Source organism: Narcine bancroftii, chromosome 1, assembly GCF_036971445.1.
Source record: "Narcine bancroftii isolate sNarBan1 chromosome 1, sNarBan1.hap1, whole genome shotgun sequence".
Taxonomy (NCBI): domain Eukaryota; kingdom Metazoa; phylum Chordata; class Chondrichthyes; order Torpediniformes; family Narcinidae; genus Narcine; species Narcine bancroftii.
The window spans coordinates 446,379,581-446,405,085 of NC_091469.1; the positions used below are offsets into that span (position 1 = coordinate 446,379,581).

The 25,505-nt window shown below is 42.6% G+C and overlaps 1 long non-coding RNA gene across 1 annotated transcript; it reads right to left on the reverse strand.

The window, feature by feature from the left end:
• Window positions 1-387: 387 nt before the first annotated feature.
• LOC138753573 (uncharacterized) lies at window positions 388-25,505 on the reverse strand. The gene is made up of 4 exons (XR_011351264.1): window positions 25,309-25,505; window positions 19,647-19,776; window positions 13,670-13,802; window positions 388-1,254 (listed from the first exon to the last, which is right to left on the reverse strand). It is a non-coding gene; the product is annotated as an uncharacterized lncRNA (long non-coding RNA).

Below are 25,505 nucleotides of genomic sequence, written 5' to 3' on the forward strand. Positions count from 1 at the left end.
AAGGGTTTGGACCCCCATCTTAAAGACTGACCATTGTTTATTGCCCTTGATGAGTAGTTGAGTGGTGGAATCTAGAAGGATGTGATTGTGAGCAGAATAAAAAAGAATAGGATTAGTGTAAATGGGAAACTGATGGTTAGTGTGCATCTGGTGGGTCAAAGTATCTGTTTCCATGCCAACTCATGAAAGGGATATCATGTGGGACTTCTGAGGCTGTAACTAACAAAATAAAGGAGAACCAGCGAAAGGCGGGTGAAATAAAGTTCTTGTGTTTATAGATTTGAATCACTGGTAAGAATGGAGCAGTCCATTGGCAGTTCAGCAAGATGATCAGCTGACAAGTTATCAAATTATTAGCTTTCTGTGGAGCAAGAATATTTCCCTGTGCCCTGTTCATTTTCATTTACAGCTCAGTCTTTCATCTTTCTCCCTGCACCAGACAAACCTGACATCAGTCCTGGCAGTTCTTTTTTCACAAAACATTGTCCTGCAATACTTAGTCTGGAGTTCACACCAAGCTTCCTGTAGCGGGGTTTCCACTGAATTCTCTTCCAAACTGTGAAGAACATTTACTGCTAATTCCTATATGATACATTGTCATTGGGCTGGAAAAAGTTGCCTTGGCCTCTTTATAAGGTAAGTTATGCCAGAATTCTTCATGAGCTTGTACATTTGTTGCTTTGAAAAGTAACACAACCAAAAAGTTTTCAGTTGCAGTAAAATCCAGTCTTAACAGCGAAACTCATGTTTGTACATGTGTGGAAGTTAGCCTGCAGCAGCACTCATTGACGCCAGATCGCAAGGTATTTGAATAAATGCGAACAAATGTTAATGGTGGACCCAAAAACCCTAAACTCATCTTGCTTCAGCTTGGTAGCACCATATCATTCTTAGCACATCAACCTCACCTTCTGTATTTTGCATTAAACTCTAAAGTGAAGTTTGGGGAAGGGAACAGAAACTAAATTCAGCCTCTCCATGTGAACTTTAATTTCCTGCTCAACTCCATTGAACGGTAGGTGTTATCCTCTGCGTTTTAACTATTCGGAAATCTTGCTTTGCTTTGTACATGTTTGCTTTGTTTCCACAGAGCTCTGCCATCCATTCTTCCTCCAGTCAGCATAAAAAAAAAACAGATGAACTGACCAATTTTTCTTCTGGGATCTTGCTTTGCAGAAAATGTCTTTTAACTTTGCCCAGCATCAATAAGTACTGCACTTCTGACAAGGTGGTCAGGGTTAATATGGATTAGGCCTGAAAAAAAAAGCACGAGGAAACCACATGGCATAGATTCAAAGAGTCATACAGCATGAAAACAGACCCCTCCCTGCTAACCAAAATGTTCCACCCACACTAGTTCCACCTACCTCTAAACCAGTGGTTTTCAAACTTTTTCATTCCACACATATTCTTTTCTTTTCTTCTTTCTTTGGCTTGGCTTCGCGGACGAAGATTTATGGAGGGGGTAAAAAGTCCACGTCAGCTGCAGGCTCGTTTGTGGCTGACCAGTCCGATGCGGGACAGGCAGACACGATTGCAGCGGTTGCAAGGGAAAATTGGTTGGTTGGGGTTGGGTGTTGGGTTTTTCCTCCTTTGCCTTTTGTCAGTGAGGTGGGCTCTGCGGTCTTCTTCAAAGGAGGCTGCTGCCCGCCAAACTGTGAGGCGCCAAGATGCACGGTTTGAGGCGTTATCAGCCCACTGGCGGTGGTCAATGTGGCAGGCACCAAGAGATTTCTTTAGGCAGTCCTTGTACCTTTTCTTTGGTGCACCTCTGTCACGGTGGCCAGTGGAGAGCTCGCCATATAATACGATCTTGGGAAGGCGATGGTCCTCCATTCTGTGCTCCACACCAGGGTCATGCCTAGCGCGGAATGCCACACTGACCACCGGCTGGTTCGCTGCAAGCTCAACCTTCACTTCAAGCCAAAGCCCAGGAACAATAAAGCCCCCAGAAAGAGGTTCAATGTTGGAAAACTGCAGTCAGACGAAGCGAGAGGAAACTTCCAGGCAAACCTCAAAGCAAAGCTCGACGTTGCAACCCGCCTCACGGACCCGTCCCCTGAAACCCTCTGGGATCAGTTGAAGACTACCATACTGCAATCCACTGAAGAGGTACTGGGCTTCTCCTCCAGGAAAAACAAGGACTGGTTTGACGAAAACAGCCAGGAAATCCAGGAGCTGCTGGCAAAGAAGCGAGCTGCCCACCAGGCTCACCTTACAAAGCCGTTCCACACATATACCACCTTAAATAATCCCTATCTCATAGGTGCTCTCTGATTAGTAAAGGATTACTTAAGGTGGTATGTGAGTGGAAAGAAAAAGGTTGAAAACCACTGCTCTGCACAACCCTTGGCATCTCATTCTAGATAACATTAAAAACTTGGCCCTCAGGTCATCTTTCATTTTTGTTTCCTCCCTCAGCTTAAACCACTGCCCTCTAATTTTGCATCTTCCTACCCTGGGAAAAAGACTGGCTATCCACATGCATGATTGACACACCTCTGCCTCTTTCACTTGGGAAAGAATGGTCTCATGCTACCCAGACTCTCCTTGTAACTAAGCTTAATAGTCCTGCCAACATCCTTGTGAATCTTATTTGTTTAATCACTACCCATTGTATGATGACCAGATGTTCACCCAGTACTCCATGTGAACACTCAGCAATGTCTTGTACAGCTGCAATGTGCCACCCGAACTCTTGGACTCAGTGCACAGACTGATAAAATTATTTCCAAAGTTTTATGTGAAGGTGGCTCAAAGGTGCTCCCAATCAGGCAGTTTAAGATAGTTTCACAGTTTGGAATAAAAACATTGGCAAAAAATGTTTGGTTTTCAAATGAACTTACTTCTTTCATGCAATTAATGCTGTGATTTGATTAAGCAATAATTTATGTTAAAAATTAAGATTCAAATTAAATTCAAATTAAAACAGAGAGAGCACAGTTACTTTTTTTTTATCATGAACTACAAATTAAATAAACTTTAATGATATGCCCTGTCCTTGGAACTATCTCTAAATTTGCAAAGATTATTAATTACTTTATCTTTTAAATATCATTGTGTGAACAGTGAGTTCAGATATTATTGGTAGTAGAAAATACATAGCTTTCAACAGTGAGGGAAATGAATGAACATAAACTGAAACATCTGAGTAAGGCCCAAAATAGATAAGCAAGGCAAGATGGTACAATCAAACAATTCAGAACAAAGGAACATCATCAACTTCAAGCTTAAGAAATGTTAAGGATGTAGATTTCAATCTTTTTTACATATCCATTATTCTTTACTCAATCTTTCACACCAATGAAATAAGTTTCAGTTCTTTCCAGGGCTGTCTTTGTCCTTCCCTCTCTTGCTGAGGCACTCACTATTTTAAAGGCGTTGTTAATTCACTGAAAATTCATTAATGGCTGAGGCCTCACAAAATGAATTGTGGCCAACAAGGCAAGGGGAACCCAAGGAGAAAATTCTTCAACAGGAAATTCTGCAAAATTTCATGGTGAGAAGTTGAATATGCACAGAGAAGCCCTCATGACTGTGGCATCTGTGACTGCTCTGTGCATAGAAATAGGCTGAGCAACTTAACAATTGTCATAATTGTTTTTGCATAAAGAAATATTAAGCAACATGCCTCAGGCCCTAAAACATGCTGATGCATCTCTCTCCTTTACTGATTAAAGATTCTGAAAATCTGGATGGGCCTCTTGCTAAAGGGCTAATTGCAGAATTGCCTGAATTGTAATGGATGAGGTGATGTCAACATCTTGGCAACTTGCCAATATTTCCCTAGGAACAGCTCTTAAGCTTTTTTTGCATCCACCTGGGTTCTACAAATGCAGTGAACTGCGATTGACTACACAACAGTGAGTGTTGTGTTAGCATCATGCTGGCCTTAATATTGTGCATCTGTGTGGCCAGTCTCTCATTACCTGGTTTAGTTGACGCAATAATGCAGTTGCTGTTCACATTGAGGTTTTCCATCTGTCCCCCTTCTCCTGGGGACACGTCTCATTTGTTCTCTAAGTATTGGATTTCTAAATATGATCCATTGTTCATTTTCACTTTCATTCTCTTTGTGTTTCCAGGGTTTTTTTTCCAAACCTCCTGATAAGCTAACATCCTAAAGCTGAATTTAATCCTATTCTTTTTAAGACTGATCTTAAACACATACAAATTGTGGTGCCCATTTCCTTTAGTATCAATGTTCAATTATTTCCTACATTTTTTCTATGAAATCACATAGATACGAGTTCATTTAGGCTAGGGATCGGTCCAGGTCAGCTTTTTTAAAAACACTAAATTATTAGAACATTAGGATATGATGGAAATTAATTCATCAGTGGTTAACATATAAAAAAAATAGAGGGTTATGAGTAAGAGGGAGGGAAGGATTAGATTGTTATGGAATAGATTCACATAGGTTAGCACAACTTTGTGGGCTGAAGGGCCAGTAATGTGCTATAATGCTCTATATTCTATATACAACTCCGCCACAATGTGCTGTTCTCTCATTGTAACTTTCCTGCTATTGCAGCATTCTGACTGTTACCTGCCGTTAGTTTTATAAAGTCCCAATTACTTCTTTGACTAGTTGTTCCATGTGAAAATCCAATATTTGACTTCAGCATCATGTTTTCTCTCCTATTGCAACTGTGTAATAGTTTTTAATCACCTCCTTGTAAACTGATGCTATTTGAAGAAGCTTTCTTTCTTTCATAACCTTTTTCTCATGTTACTTTTTCAATCCAATCCTTGAGAGTCAGAGTTGTTACCAATTTTGGGCCTACTTTAATATTTCATTACTTCAATAGAAATTGTGAGTCACATAAGCATTTTACATCTTATTTCATTCATACTATTCAATATATAATCAAATAATCTCAACGCAACACTTCCTTTCATCTGGTATATTTTACAGAACATAGGATCAATTATAATCCAAACTCAGCTACTTTGCACTCGCCATGTGAGAAAAAAAATAATGAACAATTCAGTTGAGCGTTGAACCAGATTAAAGTTTACTGAAGACATGAGACCGTAAATGCTAGAATCTGGAGAAAATGAAATCTGCTGGAGGAACTCAGCAGGTCAAGCAGCATCAGTCGGAGAAAAAGAATGGTCAACATTTTGGGCCGAAACTCTTCATCAAGTCTTGATGAAGGCTTCCGACTTCAAGTGGCCACCACTCTTCTTTCTCCCACCGACGCTGCTCCAAGCCCTGAGTTCCTCCAGCAGATTGTTTTTCTGTTCCAGATTAAGGTTTACTTTTTCCCATTGGCTAACCAGTAGATTGGCAGTTCAATTAACCTGTTCAAAACACTGGACCAATGTCAACCAATTCTCTGCATCCTTTCACACTCACTACCCAGCATCCCAGAGCAAAGGCATGCCTATCCTCCAGTGGTGATGTCCTGCATACCCCACGTCCCTTTCACACTGGGCTAACCAGTACACCGATTCAAAACAAATCATCGATGATACACCCTCCCTAGGCAGTTCATCCCTGGGGTGATCTGACGCCTGCGTGCTGGTTTGTGAGTGTTCACACTGACATGTTAACTGGTAGATTGGTGGTTAATTACTGGGTTAAAGTGCCAGTGTGAACGAACTCTGCTGATACTCATCTCATCTGATTGGAACCAACTCCAAACAGGGATTTTGTTCTGGATGTATCCTTACTCCTCCAAATGTGGAATTTCATTGAGCATTCCTTACAGGTCTTAAATGACAGGGTCTGATCACCTAAATAAGTGTGCTTTTAAATCAAAACCAAAAGTGTTGCAAATACTCAACAGTCAGGCAGCATCTGTGGCAAACCATTGTAAATAAGTTAGGTTTATGGCCCTATCAGTGCATGTACATGTGAATGCTATAAAAAAAATGAATAAAACTAACAAATTAACTATATTCTCCAGTCCCTTGTAATTGTGGGGACATTTCCTGCATTATATAACTTTATCTCCATGATATACCTTTATCTTTATCATTCAGAGCCAGCTCTTCAGCGCTTGACGTCCTGCTTTGCGGAAACTGCCAAAATGTTTGGCCTGGAAGTCAGCCTGAAGAAAACTGAGGTCCTCCATCAGCCAGCTCCCCACCATGACTACCAGCCCCCCCACATCTCCATCGGGCACACAAAACTCAAAACGGTCAACCAGTTTACCTATCTCGGCTGCACCATTTCATCAGATGCAAGGATCGACAATGAGATAGACAACAGACTCGCCAAGGCAAATAGCGCCTTTGGAAGACTACACAAAAGAGTCTGGAAAAACAACCAACTGAAAAACCTCACAAAGATAAGCGTATACAGAGCCGTTGTCATACCCACACACCTGTTCGGCTCCGAATCATGGGTCCTCTACCGGCACCACCTACGGCTCCTAGAACGCTTCCACCAGCGTTGTCTCCGCTCCATCCTCAACATCCATTGGAGCGCTCACACCCCTAACGTCGAGGTACTCGAGATGGCAGAGGTCGACAGCATCGAGTCCACGCTGCTGAAGATCCAGCTGCGCTGGATGGGTCACGTCTCCAGAATGGAGGACCATCGCCTTCCCAAGATCGTATTATATGGCGAGCTCTCCACTGGCCACCGTGACAGAGGTGCACCAAAGAAAAGGTACAAGGACTGCCTAAAGAAATCTCTTGGTGCCTGCCACATTGACCACCGCCAGTGGGCTGATAACGCCTCAAACCGTGCATCTTGGCGCCTCACAGTTTGGCGGGCAGCAGCCTCCTTTGAAGAAGACCGCAGAGCCCACCTCACTGACAAAAGGCAAAGGAGGAAAAACCCAACACCCAACCCCAACCAACCAATTTTCCCTTGCAACCGCTGCAATCGTGTCTGCCTGTCCCGCATCGGACTGGTCAGCCACAAACGAGCCTGCAGCTGACGTGGACTTTTTACCCCCTCCATAAATCTTCGTCCGCGAAGCCAAGCCAAAGAAGAAAAGATGTACCCTTTATCTTAGAAATATAATTTCAAACTACTTTAATTTAAATCACTGAGCAAGTTAGTTCCAAATCATTTCAGTGGAAAAAGAACACAAATTCAAAGGTTATAATTTACTTTGTCTCACATCTCTGAGCCAAACCATGTGGTTTCCATATTTCATCGCGGGACCAGAAGGACACCACTGCTATAATTAAATTCTTTTTCCATGACTTTCTACTTCTTGATATCAGTTTGAATTAGGTGAAGAGAATCCCATATGTGGAGCTCCTTCACCCCACATCACATCATCCTGAAGCTTGCCCCACTGCCCTGAGAATCTAAATCTGAAACTCCTCCATCAACGCCATTATTTTAGCTGCATGCTGACAGGTCCCATCTGCTTCTCTTTAACTGAGACATAAGGCATCAGTTCTAACAGTGGAATTAGTACTGTGGAGGTCTTGCGCTTTAAACCTCAGATTCTATCCTCTACTCCCTGCTATGATATATGGCTTTTGGCTAGTTTCTTTCTTTTACAGGGAGCATTTCACAGTTTAGGAAAATAATCAGTTTTTCTTCTTAAGTCTAGAATCCCCTCAAATGATTATCTACACTTCTGACCTGTGTCTGTCATTTTCATGTAGGTAACTTCCTCGTCTGTTTTGCTGCCATGTTGTCATTGGATAGGTGTCCGTATTCTTCATGCTCATCTTCATCATTATTGTTAGGGGTTTATGTCGAGTGCACATCATAGAAGCTATTAATCAGTGGAAGCTTGACTCCTGCTGTTGCGATTGCTACACCCTTAAATAAGTTGATCGTTCTAGAATAATGTAACGGGAACTTGCTAGCTATCGAAGATTCAGAGGTTTTCTGCCTCAGGGTCAACTACTTGTTGAGGCCAAAAAAAAAATGCCCTGTGGACATCTCATTCAGACAATCTTTATGAGATCCCATAATAAATTAAGAATGTTCGTCTTTGTCAAAGCTGTTCACAGTGCAGTGGCCTTCAGAACAGCAGCTGGTTCAGGGTATTAGGTAATACAAGGGAGCCAGTTCTAGTAACATGAATACTGGCAGCTGCTTCACAAACGTAGAACAGAAGAAATAGAAAGCAGAGAAGGCCATTCAGTCCCTCCTGCTGTTCTGCCATTCAGTAAGGTTAACCCAGTCTTTTACATTTGCATCATTTGCTTGCACGAGCCTCATTTCTCTTTATTTTCTTAATGTCTAACATTTATTTATTTCTATCTTGAAAATAAAGGTTCCATTAGGTTCCATTATTGTCACGCACATGAAATTCTTTAACTTTGTCTACTGTATAAGGAGACAGGGAATTGTCACTTTGACCAGTGCCCTTCACAGAAATGAGGCCCCAGCGACGATCAAACTCATGGCCCCTGGCTTACGAGACCAGTGCTCAAACCACTGAGCTATTGGAGCTGCTTGTGATTGAAAGTCTACTGGCCTTTGAGGAAAAGAATTCCCAAGGTTCACTACTCTCGGGTGAAAAATATACCTTCCCATCTCAGTTTTGAACAGCCGACTCTTTGTTTTGAGTTTGAGACACCACAGCAAGAGAAACATCATACATCTGCACTGCCAAGCCTAGCAATAATTTTATACATTTCAAATGGGATACCTCTCATTTCTCTCGTATATGGAGATATGGCAGAGAAACAATACATTTGACCCATTGATTCTCCACTGACCTTTAAGTATCCATCTTGCACAAAACCGACGTTAATTACATTTTTCACTTTCATCTCATTCTCTTCAACTTCCCCCAGATTCTGTCATTTAGCTACAGTACGTATGAGGGGCAATTTACAGTGGCCAGGTAAGCTACGAACCTGCGTGTCTTTTGGCTGTGGGAGAGAGCTGGAGCACACAGAGGAACTCCACATAATCATAGGGAGAACATAAATACCTCATGGACAGGACTAAGGTCAGGATTGAGCTCACGTCTCTGGTACTGTAAGGCAGTGCCTCTACCAACTGTGCCACTGTTCCCAAATTCCTGACAATAGAATCTTGGTCTCTTTAATCTCTCCTCCCACAACAATCCTGCCATCCTAGGAATCATAGTGGTGAACTTTCTCTATACTGCCTCTGCAGTAAACGCCCCTCCTTATGTCGGGAGGTTAAATCTGTCCCCACTGGAGTCTCACTGAAGCTCCATGCAATTGGAATCAGATATCTCTACCCTTGCATTAAATCCCAGCACACACCACTAGCTTTCTAATTGTTTATTTTGATAACATTTAATTTTGAGAAAGGGTCTCAACCAAAAATATGGACTGTACATCTCCCTCCACAGATGCTGTCCAACCCATTGAGTTCCTCCAGATTTGTTTGCTCTAAACTCCAATATCTGCAGAATCTTGTGTTTGATGATTACGCTTAAAGTTTCACATAGAAGAATATCCAAGCCCTAAATAATGCGGTAAATTTCCAGATGATTCCAAAATAGGTAGTAGGGCAGGTGGTGCTGAGGATACAGAAAGGCTGCAGAGAGACTTGGATAGATTAGGAGAATGGGTGCTCAGATGACAGATGAAATATAATGGTGGAAAGTTGGTCATGCACTTTGTAGAAGAAATAGATGGGAAGACTATTATTTAGATGGGGAGAAAATTCAAAATTCCAAGATGCAAAGGGACTTGGGAGACCTTGTGCAGGATAACGTAAAGGTTAATTTCCAGGTGGTGAAGAAGGCGAATGCAATGTTGGGATTCATTTATAGAGGGATAGCATACAAGAACGGGGATGAAATGTTGAGACACTTAAAATACTGGAGTACTGTGCATAGTTTTGGGTGCTTTCTTGAGAAAAGGTGTGTTGGAGTTGGAGAGGGTTCAGAGAAGATTTACTCATATGATACCAGAAATGAAAGGGTTAGCATTTGAGGAACGATTGCTGGCTCTTGGACTGTACTTGTTGGAGTACAGAAGGATGATGGGGGACCTCATAGAGACATTTTGAATGCTGAAAGGCCTGGACAAGGATATTTCCTATGGTAGGGGAATCTAGAACAAGGGCACAACTTCAGGATAAAAAAGTGTCAATTTAAAACAGAGATGCAGAAAAATTTCTTTAATCTATGGAACTTGTTGCCACAGGCAGCTGTGGAAGCAACATTGCTGGGGGTATTTAAAGGAGCAATTGACAGATATTTGATTAGTCAGGGCATCAAGATTTATGGGGAGAAGGCTGGGGGGGGTTGCTGTGGAAGGATGAATCAGCTCATGATTAGAATGGTGGAGCTCACTCAATGGGCCAATGGCATCTATGAATTGTAATCTTGTGTGATATCATCATCTTTAATTTCTCACTATTTTGAAAGCTATCACCACTATATTTTTTTAAACCAAAACAGGTGATTCCCATTGTTTTCCACATTTTAATTCCATTCTTTTTTTTCTTTGGCTTGGCTTTGTGGACGACGATTTATGGAGGGGTAATGTCCACGTCAGCTGCAGGCTCGTTTGTGGCTGACAAGTCCGATGCGGGACAGGCAGACACGGTTGCAGCGGTTGCAAGGGAAAATTGGTGGGTTGGGGTTGGGTGTTGGGTTTTTCCTCCTTTGTCTTTTGTCAGTGAGGTGGGCTCTGCGGTCTTCTTCAAAGGAGGTTGCTGCCCGCCGAACTGTGAGGCGCCAAGATGCACGGTTTGAGGCGATATCAGCCCACTGGCGGTGGTCAATGTGGCAGGCACCAAGAGATTTCTTTAGGCAGTCCTTGTACCTCTTCTTTGGTGCACCTCTGTCTCGGTGGCCAGTGGAGAGCTCGCCGTATAACACGATCTTGGGAAGGCGATGGTCCTTCATTCTGGAGACGTGACCTACCCAGCACAGTTTGATCTTCAGCAGCATGGATTCGATGCTGTCGGCCTCTGCCATCTCGAGTACTTCAATGTTGGAGATGAAGTCGCTCCAATGAATGTTGAGGATGGAGCGGAGACAACGCTGGTGGAAGTGTTCTAGGAGCCGTAGGTGATGCTGGTAGAGGACCCATGATTCTGAGCCAAACAGAAGTGTGGGTATGACAACGGCTCTGTATACGCTAATCTTTGTGAGGTTTTTCAGTTGGTTGTTTTTCCAGACTCTTTTGTGTAGTCTTCCAAAGGCGCTATTTGCCTTGGCGAGTCTGTTCTCTATCTCGTTGTCGATCCTTGCATCCGATGAAATGGTGCAGCCGAGATAGGTAAACTGGTTGACCGTTTTGAGTTTTGTGTGCCCGATGGAGATGTGGGGGGACTGGTAGTCATGGTGGGGAGCTGGCTGATGGAGGACCTCCGTTTTCTTCAGGCTGACTTCCAGGACAAACATTTTGGCAGTTTCCACAAAACAGGACGTCAAGTGCTGAAGAGCTGGCTCTGAATGGGCAACTAAAGCGGCATCATCTGCAAAGAGTAGTTCTCCCAGAATCACAGTGCGGCTTTCGCGCAAACAGAGGAACTACTGACATGGTCTTTGCCCTCAGACAGCTCCAAGAAAAGTGTAGAGAACGAAACAAAGGACTCTACATCACCTTTGTTGACCTCACCAAAGCCTTCGACACCGTGAGCAGGAAAGGGCTTTGGCAAATACTAGAGTGCATTGGATACCCCCCAAAGTTCCTCAACATGTTTATCCAACTGTACGAAAACCAACAAGGTCAGGTCAGATACAGCAATGAGCTCTCCGAACCCTTCTCCATTAACAAATGGCGTGAAGCAAGGCTGCGTTCTTGCACCAACCCTCTTTTCAATCTTCTTCAGCATGATGCTGAAACAAGCCATGAAAGACCTCAACAATGAAGACGCTGTTTACATCCGGTACCACACGGATGACAGTCTCTTCAATCTGAGGCGCCTGCAAGCTCACACCAAGACACAAGAGCAACTTGTCCATGAACTACTCTTTGCAGACGATGGCGCTTAATTCCATTAGTCATGCCCTTAACCATGCACTTGACCTGTCAGTATCCCATCAAAGTCAGCAGAGGAAAGGGTGAAGAACTTCAAATTCCTGGGTGTCAACATCTCTGAAGATCTATCCTGGAGCCTTCATGTCGATATGATCATGAAGATCACCAGCAGTTATACTTCATTAGCAGTTTGAGGAGATTTGATATGTCATCAAAAACTCTTGCAAGTTTCTACAGAATTACCTTGGAGATTATTCTCACAAGTTGCTTCACTGTCTGGTATGGAAGTTCCAATGTGCAGGACAGGAAAAGACTCCAGAAGAATTGTTAACTTGGCCAGTGACATCAACTCCATCAAAGACATACAGAGAGTTGTCATGTTAGCTACCTCCACCACTGCTAACAACTGGCAGCCAACCAGAATATGATCCCTCTATTGCGCTCTCTGCTTCTACCCACACTAGTGTGTTTCCTGACATCCCATGGGCTCTTATGTGGTTAACTAGCCTCATGTGCAGCACCTTGTCAAAGGCCTACTGAAACTCCAAATACTTAACATCCACTGCATCTCCTTTATCTACCTGCTTGTCACTTCCAATTCCAATAGGTTTGTGAAGCCAGATTTTCGCTAAAGGAAACCATGCTGGCTTTGGTCTATCTTGTCATGTGCCTCCAAGTACTCTGTAACCTTATCCTTGACAATCTTCCTATCTATTGATGTCAGGCTAAATGTATTTCTCAGAGAGTAATATGCATATGAAAAATAATATAAATAAACACTTTACAGTTTATATTACAGTATGTTTCCGATTATCTGAAAACCACTTAACTGAAATTCTCAGTTATCCAAAATTTTTTTCAGCGGCAACTTGACGTTGTAAGTTGAAAATAGATTTTCACCCGACATGTTCATGTGGGGCTCTGATGCATTGTTAGAGCCAATTTGCTAACATCAGCGAGCGACTAGAGGAAGTCGGTGGGTCAGGAAACGCATGGGGAGATCACCCTCATTTCAATTAATTTCCTCCTTTCTCTCTTTTCATTTCTTTTTTACCCTCCTCTGTACTTGGTTCTCCGCTGTCCCTAGAGTCAGCGGCAGAACAAATCTAATTGGGGGGAATTAGAAAAACTGTAGGGGAGGAGGGGGGCACTGATTTTTCAGAGGTGACAGACTGGGGGTGGGGGGGGGGGTGGGGGTGGTGGCGGCGGCAGGTGCGGGGAGCTCAGATTCCGGGGCAGGTTCAGAGACAGGGGTGGGGAGGAGTCGGGGATCGGTGATGGCAGATACAATTATTCTACTGCTGCTACTGGGCTACTTAAAGCCATTTCTCAGTTACCTGAAAAATGCAGTTAACCGATAGATGTCTGGTCCTGAATGTTTTGGATAATCGGAAGTATGTATTGTTTAATCAGGTACTATTTCTAGTTTTAACAGTTAATGAAATATTTGCAACATTGGTGGGTTCATTTTCTATAAACACTGGAGATGAAAATATTAAAAATCTAAGTTGCTAGAGTTAAGTTAATATTGCAAATGTTCGCTCTCAATTATACATAACATTTGGAAATGTAAATAACTTAGGCCAAAATATATACTCTTGTTACCCTGTATAAATAAATGTCAGGATGAGGAACATTTTATCGGAGGAGTGAAGGAGTCGGTGACATTTTCAGTTAATTAACAGGGATTTATAATGTCAGTATGTCAACCTAGATCTTTGCTTATATTTTGCAGCTGAGCTCTCAGCTGTCCAAATAATGAGAAATAACATCTACTTTGCATTACTAAATAATTTGTTTCTCAAAATGCAATTAGCATTACCAGGAAGCTGGTCAAAATGAGAAGCTGCATTGAGTGTATTTGTTGAATATAAATACATTTCAGAAACCTTTCCATTATCCCTCATCAGTCAATTCTTGCACTGTCAAAACAAGAGTTGGGAAACAACAACCTGCTGGATAGAGAAAGCAATGCAATTAAATAAAATCCTTTTGAATTGCCTAAAAGTGCTTCAGAATCAAATCATTATTTTACAAGCTTGGTTGCAATTGTGCACACAATATAATCCAACGAACAACAATGTGATAATGAGCAGATCACCTGCTTTAGTGAACTTTGGGTGAGGTGTAAATGTTGGCAAGGGCTGCCAAGGATCTATCCCCATCACAGAATCTTTTCTGTTCATCAGAAAGGGCCATGAGAACCTTCTATTAGTATTTCATCTGGAATATGGTACTTTTAACAGTTTAGTGTTCCCTCAGCACCTGCTGTTGTGAAGTGTCAGTTTGAAGGCTTGGGCTTCCTTTATGTTCTACATATTGCTCTATATTGCTCATACCTGAAACATTAGTAATGCCTATTTATCTTTGCTCCATAAAATACACGAGTTGACCTGCTGAGTTTCTCCAGGATTGTGTTTTTATTTCAGTCACGGTGTCTGCGGACTTCCATGTTTTACCCTTGTGCTATATCTTCTTTGGCTTGGCTTCGCGGACGAAGATTTATGGAGGGGGTAAAAAGTCCATGTCAGCTGCAGGCTCGTTTGTGGCTGACAAGTCCGATGCGGGACAGGCAGACACGATTGCAGCGGTTGCAGGGGAAAATTGGTTGGTTGGGGTTGGGTGTTGGGTTTTTCCTCCTTTGCCTTTTGTCAGTGAGGTGGGCTCTGCGGTCTTCTTCAAAGGAGGTTGCTGCCCGCCAAACTGTGAGGCGCCAAGATGCAAATTTAACATTCATAGGAAGTAAAAGCCCGTCAGGAATGTGGAAAAGCAGACAGATGCCTGAATAAAAAAGTGGGGAGGGGGGGAGGAGGATATGAGAGGAAGGAAGGGGAAGTGAGAGGAGTATAGGCTACCAGTTAAAAGGTGGATACAGGTGGGAGGGTAGAAGAGAAAGAAGCGGAGAGGTGTAATGGGGTAGAGGGCAGAAGACTAAGAAGAATAGTTCTCAGATAGGGGAAGGAAGGGAAGGAGTTGGGTGGAAGGGAGGCAGAGGGGTAGGGAAAGGCAGAGATCGAAGGTTAACAGAAATTAGAGGTATACATTGATGCCATCTAGTTTGAGACTGCCAAGATAGAATGTAAGGGTTTGTTCCTCCAATTTGTGGGTGGCCTGCATTTGTCAGTTTGAAGGCTTGTGTTCAGATATTCTCACTCAAATGTAAGACTGTCAGCAGCTGAGTGACAGCTGATATTTGTAGGAAGTGTTCTCTGTTAGAGAAGAGGAAGGACTGGCTTGAGGTTTAAGTTGTTGAGCCACTTTAATAGGAGATAGATGGAAATACCTAATATTTTGAAAAATACGGCTGGCTGAGTAAAGTGGATAAAAGCAGTGATTCTTTTGGCAGATGAATACTATATGACAATTTCTTGGATCAAGAGGCAAAATGTGATAATTTCTTACCTGTTAAGGGATTTAAGCATTTAAACTGCTTCCTGTTGGCTTAGAATCAATGTGTAAAATCCAAATCAGGGAACAGAAGTGTCAGAGAATATGGAAATATTGTGTTTGAAACATGATAATAAAATATTTTGATTAGAAGAAGGTGTTGCTGGGGATGTTGAGGCATATAAAGATTCAGTAAATCATAGGGGCCAAACCAATTGCACTCTAGGGCAATGTGGGAGTGAGGCAAGAAATTTCTGCAGAGATTTTTGTATCTTTCTTAGACACATGGGAGGTACAAGAAAACTGAAGGGTCGGTAATGTTGTGCATATATTGAAGAAAGGTTGCACAGCAACTAGGAAACTACTGGCCAGTGAGCCTAGTATCAGTAGTGGAATAGTTACTGGAGGGGATCCTGAGAGATTGTATTTATCTCCATTTGGAAAGGCAAGGGCTTGGAGACGTTCACCATGATTTTGAACGAGGGAATATTGCTTCTCATCAATTTGATGGAGCTTTTTGAAGAGGTGACCAAGAAGGCAGGGTTTCAGACCTTGTCTACATGGACATTAGCAAAGCTTTTGACAAGGTCCTGCACGGAAGGTTAGTTCACAAGGGATCGAGAGTGAGGGAGCAAATTGGATGATAAATTGGTTTTGTACAAGGAGACAGAAGATGGTAATGGAGATTGGTTTTCAGATAGGAGGCTTGTGATCAGTGATGCACTGCAGGGATCAGTGCTGGGTCCACTGCAATCTGTCATACGTAATAACAACGGATGAAAACTTAGGTTACATGAAAAGGTAAGTTTGTGGACAACAGCAAAATTGATAGTGCAAAGGTTACATGTTGTCCAAGGTTCCAACAGAAACTAAAGTAACTGAGAATATGGGCCTAGGAATGGAAAATGGGATTTAACTCAGACAAGTCTGAAGTTATGGATTTTAGGTAAAGTAGGGCAAGACATACTTTCTGAACAACAGGGATTTTGGGTGTGTTGTGGTATAGAGAGATCGAGGGACATATTCATAGTTAGGACCATAGAACCAAAGAACATTACAGCACAGAAACAGGCCCTTTTAGCCCTTCTAGTCCCACTGACCTGCACCCAGTCCATAGCCCTCCATACTCCTCCCATCCATGTACTTGACCAAATTCTTTGTCCAAATTTTAATATTGAGCCTGCATTCACCACTTCATTCCATACTCCCACCACTCTCTGTGTAAAGAATTACCCCCTAAACTTTTCCCATTTCACCCTTAATCCTTGTCCTCTGGTTTGTATCTCACCTACTCTCAGTGGAAAAAGCCTATCTACATTTACTCCGTCCATCCCCTCATAATTTTAAATATCTCGATCAAATCTCCCCTCATTCTTCTATACTCCTGGAAATAAAGTCCTAACCAGTTTAACTTTTCCCTGTAACTCAGTTCCGGAAGCACCAGCAACATCCTAGTATATCTTCTCTATACTCTTTCTATCTTATTGATTCTTTCCTGTAGTTAAGTGACCAAAACTACACACAATATTCTAAATTTGGCCTCACCAATGTCTTATACAACTTTACCATAACATCCCTACTCCTGTACTCAATACTTCGATTTATGCCAAAAGCTCTCTTTACAATCCTATCCACTTGTGACAGCACTTTCAGGGAATCATGTATCTTTATTCCCAGATCCCTCTGTTCACCACACTCCTCAGTGCCCTACCATTTACCATATATGTCCTTTCTAGTTTGACCTTCCAAAATGCAGAACCTCACACTTGTCTGCATTAAATTCCATCTGTCATTTTTCAGCCCATTTTTCCAGATGGTTCAGATCCCTCGCCATCTTTGAAAAAGTTCTTCACTGTCCACAATGCTCCATTCTTAGTGTCATCTACAAACATGCTGATCCAATTTAGCACATTGTCATCCAGATCATTGATATAGATGACAAACAACAATAGCCACAACTCCGATCTCTGAGGCACCCCACTAGTCACAGTCTTCCAGTCTGAGAAGTAATCATCCACCATCACTCTCTAGTTTCTCCTGTCCAGCCATTGCCAAATCTAGTTTACCATGAATATTGAAGCTTCCTGACTAACCTCTCATGTTCGACCTTGTCAAAGGCCTTACTATTGTAGACAACTTCCAGAGCCTTTTATTCATCAACTTTCCTGGTAACGTCCTTGAAAAACTTTGTAAACCTTCCAATAATTTACCATCTACTGACGTCAGCTCACTGGCCTATAATTTCCAGGGTTACATCTGAGGGAATATCTTGATGTGTCCTGGGGATTTAGCCACCATTATTTACTTTAAGACAGCAATCACTTCCTCCTCTTAATTGTTTTCCTTACTTCTCTTGACTCTGTGCCTGTTTCCTGAATGAATACTGATGCAAAAAAAAATTATTTAACCTCTCCCCCATCTCTTTTGGCTTCATACAAAGCCAACCACTCTGATCTTCAAGGCGACCAATTTTGTCCCTTACTGTCCTTTTGCTCTTAGTATACCTGTAGAAACCCTTAGGGCTTTCTCCCTAAGCAATCTCATGCCCATTTTTTTAGCCTTTCTCATTTCTTTCGAGGTTTTTCTTGCATTTTTTATTCTCTTCAACTACTTGCTCCATGTTGCCTATACCTGCTGTATACCCTCTCTTCTTCTATACCAGATCCCCAATATCCCTTAAGAGCCAAGGTTTACTATGCCTGTAAACTTTGCCTTTAATCCAGACAGGAACATACAAACACTGTACTCTCAAAATTTCACCTTTGATGTTCTTCCACTTACCTTGCACATCCTTGCCTAAAATCAACTTATCCTAATCCACACATTCTCGATCCTTTCTCATTTCCTCAAAATTGGCCTTTCTCCAATTTAGAATCTCAGCCCAAGGCCCAGACTTATCCCTTCTCCATAATTAACTTGAAACTAATGGCATTTTGATCACTGGACCCAAAATGTTCCCCTACACATATTTCTGTCACCTGTCCTGTCTTGTTTCTTAAAAGGAGATCCAATATTGCATTCTCTTTAGTTTGTATCTCAATAAATTGTTTTAGAAAACTTCCCTGAACACATTTGACAGACTCCAAACCATCCAGCCCTTTTACAGTATGAGAGCCCCAGTCAAAAAATGGAAAGTTAAAATCTACTATCACAACCTTATTTTTCCTGTAGCTGTCTGCTGTCTCTCTCCAGATTTGCTCCTCCAATTCTCACTGACTATTGGGCAGTCTATAATTCAACCCCATGAATGTGGTCATACCTTTCCCATTCCTCTGCTCCACCCATATAGTCTCAGTAGACGAACTCTCTGGTCTGTCCTGCCTGAGCTCAGCTGTGATAATTTCCCTGATGAGCAATGAAACTCCTCCCTCTTTCATCCCCCCTGTTTTATCACGTCTGAAGCAACAGAAGCTTGGAACATTGAGCTGCCAGTCCTGCCCCTCCTGCAACCAAGTTTCACTAATGGCCACTTATTCCACATATGAATCCACACTCTCAGTTCGTATACCTTCCCTACAATACTCCTTGCATTGAAATAGATGCACCTGAGAACATTTCTACCATGTTGACAACCCTATTGACTTCTAACGTTGCAGACAATTTTTCTCATCAAGTTTTCCCTCCTCCACTCCCCTATTTGTTCTGTAACTCTGGTTCCCATCCTCCTACAAATATAGTTTATACCCTCTGGAACAGCATGAGATATCCTGCAAGGATACGAGTTCCCCTCCAGTTCAGATGCAAACCATCCCTATTCCCTGGAAGAGTGCCCAATGATCCAGAAACCTGAAGCCCTCCCTCCTGCACCATGTCTTTAGCTACATGTTAAGCTGCATTATCCTCCTATTTCTAACCTCTCTGGCCTGTGACATGGTTAACAATCCTGACATCACAACCCTGGAGGTCCTGTCCTCCACCTAACTCCCTGAACTCTCCTTGCAGGACTTCCTCACCCTTCTTACCCATGCCATTGGTCCCTGCATGGAATGAAACATCTGAATGCTCACCCACCCTCCTGACAATGCTATAAACTTGCTGAGATATCTTGGACCCTGCAATCAGGGAGGCAACATACCATCTGGAATTCTTAATCCCTTCCACATAACCTTTTATCTGTCCCTCTAACTATGGAATCCCCTATTCCTATAGTTCACCTTTTCTCCTCCCTTTTCTTCTTAGCCACAGGACTAGACTCTGCCCATAGTAGTTCATTTTCCCTGCCCCCCAAACACTATCCAAAATGATGAGGGGAACAACTACTGCCTGCCTGTTCCCTTTCCCTCTCCTGACTGTCACCCATCTACCTTCCTCTTGCCTCCTGGGTGTGATAGTGTCCCTGTAACTCCTGTCTATCACTCCCTCAGCCTCCAAAATGATCTGGAGTTCATCCAAATTCAGCTTCAATTTCGTACCTAGGTTTGTCAGGAGCTGCAGCTGGATGTACTTCTTGTAGATGAAGTCATCAAGGATACTGCTGGCTTCCCTGACGACCGACATTCTGCAAGCGGAGCATTCCCCTGCCCTGGCTGCCATTCCCACTGTCTATGAAAGGTGGTGAATAAGCCATATTATATGTTGGTCCTCATCAGATGGCACATTGAAGAGTTGGAACATCACATAACAACTGAACAAGGATCCACACCACTTAGCTCATGCTTAGTTCTCACTGCTACCATCAGAGAAGAGGTATAGATGCCACGAGACTCACACCATCAGGTTCAGGAACAGCTGCTACCCCTCCACCATCAGTCTCGTCAACAACAAACTGAACGAGGGTTTCAAAAATTGAGAACACTTACATTTGTATTTTATTGATTTTTAAAAATTCTCTCTGTATTGCAGTCAGTTGGTTTACATTTCTTTATCAATTTACATTTCTTTATTTGTTTATGTGTGTACGTTGTGTAGTTTTTTTCATACCAATAAGTGGCAATTCTGCCTCACCCACAGGAAAAAGAGAATCATGGTTGCATGTGATGTCATGTATGTTCTCTGACAATAAATCTAAATCTGAATGTGAACCTGAAGAAAACATTGGTGAGACCATACCTGAAAGATTGTGTGCTGTTCTCATCACTATACTAAAGGAAAATGTCACTATGCTGGAAAGGGTGCAGTGAAGAACCACAAGGACGTTACCAGGGGCGGAGGCCTTAAGCTGTGGGGAAAGGCTGGGATATTTGCTCTGGAGTGAAGGAGACTGAGGAAGTGACCTTTGGAGTTTTATAAAATAATGAGAGGATAAGATAAGGTGAATGGTCATAATCTTCACCTTTAGTGTGGTGGTGGTAGGGGGGTGGGGGGGAACTAAAACTAGAGGACATGAGTTAAAAGTGAGAGGGAAAAGATTTAAAAGGAAATTGAGGGGCAATTCTTTCATACAAAGGGCAGTAGATACTATATATAGGATGAGCTGCCAAAGGAAGTAGTAGAGGTACGTATAATTAGAGTGTTCAAAAGATATTGAGTCTGGTATGTGGATTGTTTATGTGCAGAGGTATCCAGGCTATATACAGGCAAATAAGACACTTTGGTCAGCATGGTCAAGTTGTGTAACTGACTATGCAAAGTTAGGTTACTCAGGTGGTGTAAAAGTGGTGCAGGAATCTTTCTCTTGAATTGTGGGAGCAGGTTGATGGAGCACATTGGCTTTCAGATTTATTTTCAGAGTACATGCATAACATCACATACGACCTTGAGATTCTTTTTCCTGCAGGTGAGACAGAATTACCACATACTGGTAGTGCAATGTAAAAACTGTACTCAACATACACATGTAAACAATAAAGGTATGTAAACAAATTGCAATGCAGAGAAAAAAAAAAGGTTTTGGCATCTTATCTCAGTGGGCAGCTAAATGCCATGACTGTGTCAGTCTGGCATCACATATAGCGAGCAAGGAGGATCGGTTTTCGCACTTAAGAGGATTTTAATCATTGAGCTAGATTTTGATTCTGGTCCTTCTGGAACCAAATGAGCAGTTTAGCGCTATTAATCTTCATACTCCCAAGCAGCAGGAGAAATGTCAAGTTTCACTGAATTGTGAGTCCCTACTCTTGAACTGTATACTATAGTCTGTAAAGCAATTGAAAACATCCTCAGGTCATCCAAGCCACTGCACAGATCTTCCCTTTCTTTAAAAGAGGGTTCAGGAGAAAGGGAGAAAACCACTAACCTTAAGGGAGGAATTTCCCTCCTCAGTGTCAGGAATCAATCTTGACCTTGACCTTGTATAGTTCCCCGAAGGTTTGATCATGGGGGTTAGTTTTGCCATGATTTTTATTTTGCTGTTATTCATGAATTGACAATTGCAAAAGTGTGTTCCAATTAACGTCCGTTATCAGACTCCCTGCTGTAGAGAACATCTGGTATTGAACCCCTTACTCAGATAAAATGTGGAGCTGCTTGGAACTCTTCCTGGGCCTCCATCTGGCAGGATGGTTACGGCCATAAATCCAGCAGCATAAGTGAGGAGGAAAGACAGAATTGTTAATGTACTGCACATTCTCTTCATTGATGAATCAGATTTCTGGAGGGGAGCCTGGAGGATGTGCTAATAAAACAAAAGGCGAGGAGCTCCAACGAATAGATTAGAAACATGTCCAAAAATTCACCCCCCCTCCCCCGGCCATGCGTGAACCAGACTGAGTGATTTGGCAGTCATGAGAGAATATCAGAATTGAGTTCAATCTTGTGAGGATCACTTTTAGCTGAAGTCATTGGATAGTGATCGTCAGAGGGAATCTTTTCCAGATTTCCCCTCCTTATCCTCAAAGCATAATGGGTGGTTTCAGCTCACCTACTATCACATTGACTGAGATTCGTTAATTCAGCGTGGATGTACAGATTGAGCCCAAGGTCGTTTTTGGATGGCGTTTTATGCTGGCACCAAAAAAACCTTAAATTAATCATAATTCCAAACCTTGGATTCCAGTGCATTCTTATGAAAATACTACATTATGTGAAATGTGCCCCACAAGCTTAGTTTTACATTGGGCAGATTAGTAGCTGATTGCTTGTTGGCAGCTGGCATTGACGTCACTGATAAAATAAGTAAAAGTTGCAAAATAAGGATTGTGAATGGAGACATGAGAGGAATCTGGAGGGAAAAACAAACTGCTGGAGGAACACGGAAGGTCAAGCAGCAAAAGACATACGAACAGAAATAGAGCAATCTATCTTGCCTGCCCCATCATTCAATCATGAGCTGGTTCACTTTCCCACTCATCCTCACTCCCCGGCTTTCTTTCCATAACCTTACATGCCTTGGTTAATCAAGAACTTATCAATCTCTGTCTTAAGTACGAGCAGTCCCCTCCTCAGGTTATGAACGTCCAGGCTGCGAACAATTCGTATTTACGAAAGGGCTGTTCCCCAATTCGTAAATGCGCACAATGCACATAATGTTCCTCACAAATGCTAAATAAGAAGCTTAAGTGCCTGTTCTGCATTATGTACAAATTCGGCTTATGGACAGACCCAGGTAACAGGACTCGTTCGTAACATGGAGACTGCCTGTACACTTCAATAACTTGGTCTCCACAAACCATCCGTGGTAACAAATTTCATAGATTTACTACCCTCTGGCTGAAGAAATTCCTCTGCATCTCTTTTCTAGGCAGACACCCTTCAATCCTGAAGTTGAGACCTTTTGTCCTAGATTCTCCCACCATGGGAAACAAACCATTTTACATCTACTCTGACCATGCCTTTCAACATTCAAAATATTTCAATGAGTTCCCCCTCATTCTCCTAAATTCCAATGAGTACAGGCCAAGAGCCATCAAATATTCCTCATGTGATAACACTTTAATTCCCAGAATCAGCCTTGTGAACCTCCTCATTCCAACTCATTGCGGAGTAAGTTGTTTACACTTGTCTGTTTGTTTATATGTGTACATAGTGTGCAATATTTTTTGCACTACCAATAAATGGGAATTCTACCAGGACCGTAGGAAAAATAATCTCAGGATGTCATGTACATACTCTGACAATAAATCTGAAATCTATCTTCATATCATTTACAAACTTGGCCACAAAGCCATTCATTCCATAATCTAAACCACTGATGCACATCGATTTTTAAAAATGGCAGCGCTGAGGGAGCTGCTGTAATGGCAGCACTGCCGCTGGGGTAGACCCACGGAAAGTAGGGAGTGGAGACACAGCGCTCCTGCGGGATCCATCCGCCCAGTACAACTGCCATCTGCTCTGTGCAGGCTTTGAATGGTAGTTTTGTTTAAAATCCCCTGGCCGCGGGACTGGGCTACCAGGTATCGGAACCAGGATGCGAAAGGGTGCTGAGGGCGTTGAAGGGTTCTTAACTGTATCGGAGGTTCGGATTGGGAACTCAGGTTGCTAATGGTTTGGTCTGGATTCTGTGTGGCTGCGGAGGCTGCGGAAGCACTGGAGATAACTCTACAGACACTCAGTGAATCTAGGGGGATTCTCTCTTTTGTTTCTCTTTCTCTGACTGCAGTCAAAAGGCAATTTCCTGTAATATGACACTGTTTTATTACATGACAATAAATTGAATCTTGAATCTTGAACAGCATTAAAAGAATCGACACTAACATGGACTCCTGTGAATACCACTAGCAACTGGAAACCAACCAGAATATGATCCCTGTATTCAATCAGCCAATGCTCTACCCACGCGGGAATGTTTCCTGTTATACCATGGGCTCTTGTTAAGTAGCTTTGTGTGTGGCAGGTTTTCAAAGGCCTTCTGAAAATCCAAACACACAATACGCACCACCTCTCCTTTATCCAGCCAGCTTTTCAATAGGTTTATCCAGAAAGAATTTCTCTTAAGGAAACCATGCTGGCTTTGGACTGGTGCCTCCAAGAAGTCCGTAACCTCATCCTTGACAATTGACTCCCACATCTTCCCAACCACTGATGTCAGGCTGACCAGTCTATAATTTGTTCTCTGCTCCCACCCTCTCTTCTTGAAGAGTGGAGTGACATTTGCGATTTTCCAGACCTCCAGAAACATGCCAAAATCTATTGATTTCTGAAAGATTATTGACAATGCTTCTAGTGTGTACAGCTACTTCTTTCAGAACTGGAAGGTGCAATCTATTTAATCCAATAGAATTATCTGTGTCAGGAGAGGGGAGAAGGAATTGACCATAGTTGGTCTTGATTGTAAACATCAACAATACTTCCCTGCCCCTCCCCTCACAGAAGAACTACTTGAAAGTCTGCAGACTCTGCGGTTGAAGTGAAAACACAATGCTGGAGAAACTCAGCAGCTCAAACAGTGTACATAATATTGCAAAGATAAAGATATATACCCAACATTTCAGGCTTGAGCGCTTCATCAAGGTGTGGACAAAATGTGGGAGATGCCTGAGGGGTGGGGGGTGGGAGGATCACAGTCCCAAAGGCAGAGGTAATAGGTGGATGATGGAGGGAAGGCAGACCAGCAAACAAGGGAAGGGGGAGATGTCTCTGCGAATGGAGAGGGAAGGGGTGAAGAGCTGGAGGAATGAAGACAGAGGGATGGAGAAGAGAGGGGAAGAATGGGGAGTAGGCCTGCAAAAACCAGAGGTGTTGACATTAATGCCAACCAGCTGGAGAGGATGAGATGGAAAATTAGGTGTTGTTCCTTCAATTTGTGGGTGGTCTTGGTTTGACAGTGCATGACACCATGGACTGACATGTCAGCGCAGGAATGGGACACAGAATTGAAATGGTTGCCCAGTGGGAGATCCCAGTCACTAATGCAGACAGAGCAATGGTGCTCAGCAAAGTGATTTCCCAGTCTGTGTCCAGTCTCTCTGATGTAGAGAAAGTCACAACAGGAGCACCGGATGCAGTAGATGCACAAGTTAAGTGTTGCCTCGCTTGGAAGGACTGTTTAGATGCTGCTCATCACACTGAGTTCTTCCCCCAGTTTGTTTATTGCTGCAGAACTGCTCATGTTTAATATAATTGCTCATTAAAAAATGTATATGAAATAGCCACAGGAGTAGTCCGTCATAACTGATATGCTATTCATACCATAAGAGCACAGATCAATAAGTCATAAAGCACAGAAACAATCTTTGGCCTATCACCCATGCTGACCTTTTGGAATGGATAGAAAGATGTGGTTCCAGTTCCACTTGCTCACATCATAAATGTATCCTTCTCCACCTTGCCTACTAAAGTCTGTAGGGCACTACCAGTAACCACAGAGATAAGCTGAGGAAACAATAGGCTTTCATTCACAGAAGAACCTGGCTGGCCCAGATCCCAGGATAGGAATGGCAGTAAGGGAAAGG